Raw genomic sequence first — 9,330 nt, forward strand, 5'->3', positions numbered from 1 at the left:
AATAAATAAATAAAAATAAAGTTTCTTTCTTTGTTGTTGTTGTTGGTTTTTTTTTTTTGGCGGCGGTGTTGTTGTTTTGCTGTTGTCATTTTGTTTTTGAGACAGGGTTTCTTTGTGTAGCCCTGGCTGTCCTGGGAATGAGCTGATTCTCTCCTTCCACCATGTGAAGGAATATTGAAAGGAATGTTGCGACACATTTGGAGGTCCTTGAACCAAATACTTCTGAGAACATGCTGCAGAAACCCCTGTGAGAAACAGTTGCGACAGTCAGGCCTGGTGGCGTTGGCCTGTGATCCCCGGGGAGTCGGGAAGTGAGGGTAGAAGGTCACAAACTCAACTCCTTATCAGGCGACAAGGAATTCAAGGGCAACCTAGTGAATACCTGTCTAAATATAAAAAGTGAAAAGAGGACCGCGGATGTAGCGGGGAAGTAGAGCTTGTATAGCTGTGCAAGGTCCTAATACTACATAACCCCCACAATCCCGCGGCCGCCTTGTGTCACTTCCGCTCCGCTAGCGGTCAAAGGGCAGGGGTGGGCGGTGCGGAGGGAGGGTGAGAAGTAATTCCAAGCAAATAATCATACTCCCAAATTTTCATTTACTTTAACATTAGGAACATCTTTTAGAAAATCTCTGTGAAAATGTTGCCGGAGTCTCTCTTGGAATAAGCAGTCCAACACCAATGAGAGTGGAAGGTAGGAGATGTATTCATTCCCAAAGCCAGGATAGCTCCTCAAAGACTTCAGAGCCCAGTTTGCATTTTTATTTTACCCTCTAAAACCACAAGGTGGGGCAAGTGAGCAGGCAAGCAAACAGAAGCACACTCCCGCAGTTAGCTTGGGGGCTTTTGGCTTTCAAAGGTGTTTTGCAGTTGACTGGTGTAAGCTTTTGTGGTCAGGTTGTGATGGACGTGGACGATGACCTATTGTTTCAGCTATTTCTCTGGGTCATGCTGTTCCAGGTAGCAAATCATACTTGGCAACAGGCAGTGCAAGCAGTGGTTTAACCGGTTGGCTAAATACGTCAACAATTCAGAATCTAGCCGTTGGTCTTTTCTACCTTATTCTACTTTATTTCCTCTTATGAATCTGTCTTGAAGACATTAGTTGGTGCCCTTGGAACATCATCAGGAGGATTATTGTTTTCATCATAGTTTCGATGAACTTGGATGGGCTGTTCAATATGTATAGCCCTAATAGAAGTCTTTGGTTGGCTGGTTGGTTGGTTTTGGTTTTTTGAGACAGGGTTTCTCTGTGTAACAGCTCTGGCTGTCCTGGAACTCACTGTAGACCAGGCTGGCCTTGAACTCATGGAGATCCTCCTGCCTCTGCCTCCCAAGTGCTGGAATTAAAGGCATTTGCCATCACTGCTGGGCCCTAATAGAAGTCTTAACATTATCATTATAAGAGGCCCCATTGGGCTGGAGAGATGGCTCAGTGGTTAAGAGCGCTGCCTGTTCTTCCAAAGGTCCTGAGTTCAATTCACAGCAATCACATGGTGGTTTACAACCATCTGTAATGTGATCTGATGCCCTCTTCTGGCCTGCAGGTGTACATGCAGGAAGAACACTCTACACACAATAATAAATAAATTTTTTTTTTTTTTTTTAAATAAGAGGCCTCATTAACAGAGACAGCCAGGGTCCCCACATGTCCTTATTGCGTTCCATTGGCTTTCCTCTGTACCTCAGCCTTCATCCTTTTAAAGAACTCACTGGCGTTCTCTTGTGCTATTTTTGACTGGTTAGTAAGGGACTGGCTCCCTTAAACTTGTTGAATGCCTATTGCAGTGACACAGGGGGTCAGGGACCCCGTCAGGCAGATTCCTAACAGGACTGGTGAAAGTACAGGAGTCCTCTTATATTTTGTTTGTCTGTTTTTTGAGACAGGGTTTCACTGTGTAGCCCTGGCTGCCCTGGAACTCGCTCTGTAGACCAGGTTGGCCTGGAACTCAGAGATCCACCTGCCTCTGCCTCCGAGTGCTGGGATGATGCATGCGGCAGCACTGCTGTTTTGACTGGTCTGGAACAGCCCTTCTCCTTTCTCACACACTGGCTTCTTCTATGACCTGAGCAGGTGGCCAGTTAGTCATGCGCCTTTGTGTTGCTAGCCAGGCTTTGGATAGCCATTCCTGCTCCAGTACAGGTAACTTGCTTGAACACAGCATATGCAGTGTAATGACCTAGGGATAGGCAAGCCGTCACTCTATGGTCAGGTTCTGTATTATTCCTCCTGGTTTCTTCCATAAGCATCCTTTGTGCCCTGGCCACTCTTCCATAGGCTTTTACTAGCTGGGGCCCCTCCAAAAGGAATCACTGTCTGTCTGTGGTGTGGGCAGTTCCATCGTGGCATGATGAGATCTGAGGGATGATCCAAGGCTGGCTATTCCCAAACAGCAGTACCTAAAGGCAAAAAATAAAATAAAATAAAATAAAAACCCCTCTGAGGTGGGGGGAGGGCAGTTAGTTATATTGATGGGTGTCTAGGAGTTGGAGTTGCCCTGTGTCTTAGTTAGGATTTTGTTGCTGTGAAGAGACACCGTGATCATGGCCACTGTTACAGAAGAGAACATTTAGCTGGGGCTGGCTTACAGTGTCAGAGGGTGAGTCCATGACCACCTGGCAGCAAGCATGGCAGCGAGCAGGCAGCCATGGCGCCGGGGAAGGATCACAGCTCCACATCTTGATCCAAAGGCAGCGAGGTGGAGACTGGATGTCCATACTGGGTGGAGCTTGAGCATTTAAGACCTCAAAGCCCAGCTGGGCATGGTGGCGCACGCCTTTAATCCCAGCACTCGGGAGGCAGAGGCAGGCAGATCGCTGTGAGTTCGAGGCCAGCCTGGTCTACAAAGTGAGTCCAGGATGGCCAAGGCTACACAGAGAAACCCTGTCTCGAAAAAACAAAACAAAACAAAACAAAACAAAAACAAAGAACAAACAAACAAAAAAAGACCTCAAAGCCCTACCTCCACAGTGACACACTTTCTCTGACAAGGCCACACCTCCACCAATAAGCCCACCCCTCCAAATAGTGTCGCTCCCTCTGGCCAAACATCCAGACACATGAATCTGTGGGGGCCGAACCAATTCACAGCACCACATTCCACTCCCTGGCCCCCATAGGCTTACAGCTATAACATAATGGGAAATGCATTTAGTCCAACTTCAAAGGTCTCAACAGTATTTAAAAGTCCAAAGTTCTCAATCTCTGCTGAGATCCATGCAGTCTCTCAACTGTAATCCCCTATAAAAGCAAAACCAACATACCATGGCACAGGGTATACATCACCGTTCCAAACTGTAGGGAAGGGAGCCCAGTGAGGAAACACTGGACCCAAAGCAAACCTCAGAAAATCAGCTGGGCGAACGAACTCCGAACTCTGCATTGACATGTCTGACATCAAAGCTCTCCTCAGATCTCCAACCCTTTCAGCTTTGCTGACTGCAGCACGCTTCTTTCTCTTGGGTTGGTTCTCCGCTCCCTGTTAGCAGCTTTCCTCAGCTGGTACCCCACGGCTCTGGGGTCTCTAACCTCCTGAACACAGCTTCTGCTGCTGCTGCTGCTGCGGTTCTTGGTGGGCGCCTCATGGCACTGGCATCTCCTCAGTGATGGGGCCTCCTGCAGCAGGTGTGCTACACTTTCATCAGTAGCTTCTCATGGGCTCTCTTCATGGTGCCAAGCCTACTTCTCTGCATGACCCCTTTAGTCCTGAGCCTTCAACTGCCACTGAGGCTGCACCTTCACCAATGGCCTCTCCCGGTTGTCACAGTGCCAAGCCTCAGCTGCTCTCCAGGTCTCCTTTTATGCCTTCAAAACCAGTACCACCTGGGTGACTCTTTCATATTACCAAGTCTGGCTGCCAGCACAAGGTACAACCTTGGCCACCTCACACAATGGCCTTTCTGGGCCTCTATGAGGGGACACCCCTGACACATTCATGGGCCTCAGCATCTTTTCCTTAGTCATACAGGGAAATTACATCCTTGACTCTAAAGCCGGAACCACGTGGTTGAAGCTGCCACGTTCTGCTGCTTGCTGGGGCTGGATCGTGGCCCCGTTGCTCAGTTTCATCTTCACCAGTGTTCTGTTTTCTTTTTTTTTTTTTTTTTTTTTTTTTTTTTTTTTTGGGGGGGTGGGTTCGAGACAGGGTTTCACTGTGTAGCCTTGGCTGTCCTGGACCCGCTTTGTACACCAGGCTGGCCTCGAACTCACAGCAATCCACCTGCCTCTGCCTCCCGAGTGCTGGGATAATAGGCGTGCGCCACCACACCCGGCTTCAGCATTCTGTTTCCAATGGTTTCCTTCACTGCCTAAGATCAGCTGTTCTGGAACTTGCTCTGTGGACTGAACTTCAACTCAGAGATTTGCATGCTTGTCTTCTGAGTGCCAGGATTAAAGATGTATAGGACCACGCCTGGACCTAAGCTTTTCTTTCATTTATTTTCATTATAGGTCTTTATAAATATAGCCACCATGCTTCAAGATCTGGATTAAAGGGACGTGTTAATCCCACCTCAAGGTCTGGATCAAAAGCCTGTGTCTTCTACCCTCAAAATCCAGATATCAAAGGCATGTTTGTCTCCCTGCCTCACGATCCAGATCAGGTGTGCGTGTGCTCCACTTCGGGACTGTAGTTCACGCCACATATAGTCAAACTGACAACTGGGAAAAGCCATCACAATCCCCTCCTTGTAGAAAGACCAATTATTCTTTCTATATTAATCAATGCAGTAAAATATTATGGCAGCAGTTTTCTTTAACCAGCTAGTTCCTCAATGACTGACACAAAGAGACTGTGATTTATTATTAACCTGTAAGCACTATGCTGGGCAGGCTCTGAGCTAGTCCAATCCTAATATCTTTGAGACCCACCTAAAAACCAATCACTTATCAATCTGGTGATTCCTGGAGGGCTTGTGCTCCATCAGTCTGTCCTTACAGCCACGAGCTCACCACCTCTTGTCTTATGGCGACTCCTCTCTCATCGCCGCCTTGCCTCATGACGGCTCCTCTCTCTACAGCTTCCTCTCCTCCTGGTCCTCTTTTCTTACTCCTCTCCTCTCTCGAACCCAAGCCCAGGCATCTAAAACTCTGCCTCCCTCTCTTCTACCCACTCAGAGGTGTTGCAGTACAAGAGTGGCCACACAAACCAATCTCGGTGAGATATTGATGGTTTATTGAGTGAATGCATACTTCAAGACGAGGCTGATTGCAATCAGGGCCACAGACAGGACTCAGGAGCCCAGCTGTGATGCCGGCCTTGTTTCTAAGGCAGGCCTTTTTATAAGAGAAACCATAACCAAGTAACCAGGTGGGAAGCAAGGGGAGGGCAGCATTATATCATTGACTAGCTAAACACAAGAGGAATCGATTTTGTTCCTAGTTCATTGTAGCCAGGTAGCTAGACAAAGTATTTTAAGCTGTTTGGCTAGGATATAGGCTTGGGGACTTTCCAGTTCCCCATCATTCCAGGAGAAGGGAACATATATCATTAATTCAAGCAGAACATTCAACACTTATTGAATTGTAAGTAAAAGGCTGTTCAAGCTCCCAGGCAGGTGGAGCCTAAGAACCTAAACTTAATTTCACCTTAAATGATCAAAATGGAGACTTAATGACAGAATGCTTCCTGTTAATGTGAGGAGCTACAGTCATGCTAAGAACTAAAGTAGGCCTCAACAGAGGGGCTATAGAGTTCAAGCAGGTTACAACCATAGGCTTCTACATCTTTATTTAGCCAGTCAGGGATAACTGGGGAACATTCCTTATCATCACTTGGTTATAGGAGACAGTTCAACATGCATAGCAATGCCCGTGGCTGAGCTGTAACCAGATCTCAAGGTACTGAAATCAGCATTTGAGAACACAGTTGGGCCTTGCTCCAACAACACCTTATCCATTTGACACACAATCATATCTCTTTATGGCCAAATGAAAACAATAACCAAGACACAATAGCGCCTACAACCACAAACGAATTGTAAATTTAGAATAGTTGGCAATGTCTCTTGGGCAGCTATCGTTTTCATTAGATGGAAGCTTAGCCATGTTAGATCTTGCCCCAAGGTCATCACTATCTTAATTCCATTTAAATCTTTAATCTGTTTATCTACTTAAACACAGGATTTAGCTCCATTCTACCAACTTCCTGGTTCTCCTTTAACCCTTGAATGATACATTTTGTATTTTTGTTTTGGCAGCTTGCTATGTTTGATTTAAAAAATGTTCTTTGTAAGAGTAAACCACACTGGGTGTGGTGGTGCATGCTGTTGATCCCAACACTCTGGAGGCAGGGGCAGGGGTATCTCTGTGAGTTCGAGGCCAGCCTGGTCTACAAAGAGAGTTCCAGTATAGCCAGGGCTATGCAGAGAAACCAAAAAAAAAAAAAAAAAAAAAAAAAGCTGGGTGGTGGTGGCGGCACACGCCTTTAATCCCAGCACTCAGGAGGCAGAGGCGGGTGGATCCCTGTGAGTTCGAGGCCAGCCTGGTCTACAAAGTGAGTCCAGGACAGCCGAGGCTAACACAGAGAGACCCTGTCTCGAAAAACCAAAAAAAAAAAAAAAAAAAAAAGTGAACCATAGGAAGCGCCCCTGAATTGGGCTGCGCTCCTCTGACTGGGGACTCCTTGTCAGGGCTATTTCTGGCATTGGCACGGCTCCAAGAAGGCCCAGTCACTCTTAACTGCCCCATAGAAAAGGAAGATGAGTGAGTCGGGCTCAAAGTCCAGCCAGCCCCTGGCCTCCAAGCAGGAGAAGGAGTGAGAAGAGAGGGCAGCCAGGGGCAAGCGACACAAGCGACCTCCCAAGGAGCCCAGTGAAATGCCAATACCAAAGAGACCTCAGGGCCGACCAAAAGGAAGTAAAAAAAAATAAGGGTGCCGCCAAGACACGCACAACTACAACTCCAGGGAGGAAACCAAGGGCAGACCCAAGAAGCTGGCGAAGCAGGATGCAGAGGGCATCTCCCAGGAGTCCTTGGAGGAGAGCAGTGACCACGTGCAGCGCCGCCTCCTCCTTAGCCACCAAGGAACAGTTTTACCCTCGAACAAGAAGCCCCGCTCCCAAACCCCTCCCCGCCCCCCACTGCACACTACTGCACAGCAGACCTGAGGCACCCGTGGGAGCAGGACTTGGCTCAGTCCCTGTGCCCTCCCTGTACCACACCTGCCCTCTCCTGACAAGGCTAACTTTCTGCTTAGCAGCAGCATGATGCGTAGAGACACTGCCCTGTGGGCTCTTTGTTTTGCGGGTCCCTTCTGCTCTGCTGTTCTCCCTGTAGAGGGAGGGACCTGGAAGCATTCCCTGGCCTTACGGGACAGGACAGGACTGGACGCCAGCCCCATCTCACGCTGACAAGCCCCATTGGATGACCCGGCAGCAGCAGCAAGCCCCCCACTAAACTGTCACCAGGTGGGTTTTTCAGTCCCTTCTGCCCGCACCCTACCTAGATCCCACAGGAAGTAGAATAAATGCTATCCCCACCCACCTTGTTCTCACCTGGGACCTGACAGTGACAGATGGGAGTTACCAAGCATCTGCACAGTGAGGTCCTCCTATTCTGGCTTCCACCCAAGGCACATGGGGCACTAACTCACCTCCCCCACTTCCACTCTAGGCAGCTCCCCTCCTCCAGTGGGGCACTAAGGAGCTGGCCTTGCCCCCTCTCCTTATGCTTCTTCCTGCCCTGCCACCCCTCCCCCTCCCCAAGGTTCTGGTTCCAAGTTTTCCTCTACTCACAAACGATCTCTGGACAGTTGCGGTTTGATTTTGTTTTCTTTCTTTCTTTCTTTCTTTCTTTCTTTCTTTTTTTAATATTTTATTTAATTTTTAATTTATGTGCATTGGTGTAGGGGTGTCAGATCTTGGAGTTACAGACAGTTGTGAGCTGCCATGTGGGTGCTGGGAATTGAACCCAGGTCCTTTGGAAGAGCAGGCAGTGCTCTTAACCACTGAGCCATCTCTCCAGCCCCTTGGTTTTGTTTTCAATGTTCATTCGTAGACACCCGCCATTGCATAGCATCATCAACATGTATCCTCCCGCCTTGCCTGCATTCTCCTCCCCAAGATGCTCTGGGGAAGGGGGCCTGGGGCACAGCAGGCTGGGTGCAGACTACCCCACACCAGGGAAGAGGCAGGGCCCTGCCCCATGGATGCTGCAGCAAAGTGAAGGCCCACTTTGATAGGAAAGGGTCTCAGACCACCTTCTTCCCTTGTTCTGTGGAGGAGGGGTGGCCATGTTTGTCCCTGCCTGAGGCTTCCCTCTGGATTCCTAGTTGCAGTTACTTGAATTTTAAAAAGAACCTTTTCTGGAGGGGGGGGCAGGGAAGTGAACCACAGGACAGGCTGTTTTGAGATTTCCTTTGTCAATGCAATGAATCGAAATCTCTTCACTTTAGCTTTGGGCAGACTCTTCAGACGCAGCCACATTCTTAGCCAAAATTATAAGAACGGTCTGCAGGTCACATACTAAAATTCTTCTTTGCTGAAACCTCTTGAGCCGGGCTCCCACAGTTCAAATCACCCTTAGCACAACTGCGTCCAGTCTTCTACTAGTACGGCCCATTAAGCATTCCACTGCGTTCTTAACCCGAAATCCCCAAATCCTCATTCCTCTAAACAAAAGCATGGTCAGATCTGTCAGAGCAATATCCCACTCCTGGTACTAACTTCTGTCTTAGTTAGGATTTTACTGCTGTGAAGAGACACCATAACCAAGGCAGCTTCATATTTTGTTTGTTGGTTTGGTTTTTCAGACAGTGTTTCTCTGTGTCACCTTGGCTGTCCTGGAACTCACTCTGTAGACCAGGCTAGCCTTGCCTGCCTCTACCTCCCAAAGTGCTGGGATCAGAGGTGTGTACCACCATACCTGGCTGTAAGGCAACTCTTTTGTTTTGTTTTGTTTTAGATTTATTTATTTATTATGTACAGGCAGAGTTCTGACCACATGTACACCCGCAAGCCAGAAGAGAGTACCAGATCTCATTGTAGAAAATATTGGGATTATACTTCAATAACAGAGTGAGTGTTTAGCATGCATTCAGTTTGCAGCATTCCTCCAAAAAAAGGGGAAAAAAACTTCAAGATGAAAAATTATAGCACTAGCCAGGTGTGGTGGCGCACGCCTTTAATCCCAGCACTCAGGAGGCAGAGGCAGGCGGATCGCTGTGAGTTCGAGGCCAGCCTGGTCTACAAAGTGAGTCCAGGACAGCCAAGGCTAACATAGAGAGACCCTGTCTTGAAAAACCAAAAAGGGAAAAAAAAATTTATAGCACTAAAAGTTGTATCAGTTATCAGGAAATGCGTGGGAAAAGTCCAACTCCTACTGATTTTAAA

At 48.0% G+C, this 9,330-nt stretch overlaps 1 pseudogene; it reads left to right on the top strand.

Annotated features, from left to right (window-relative positions):
- Nucleotides 1-6,699: 6,699 nt before the first annotated feature.
- On the top strand, nucleotides 6,700-7,107 carry LOC127205917 (high mobility group protein HMG-I/HMG-Y-like; annotated as a pseudogene).
- The last annotated feature ends 2,223 nt before the right edge of the window (nucleotides 7,108-9,330 follow it).

Source organism: Acomys russatus, chromosome 2 (assembly GCF_903995435.1).
Source record: "Acomys russatus chromosome 2, mAcoRus1.1, whole genome shotgun sequence".
Classification (NCBI taxonomy): Eukaryota; Metazoa; Chordata; class Mammalia; order Rodentia; family Muridae; genus Acomys; species Acomys russatus.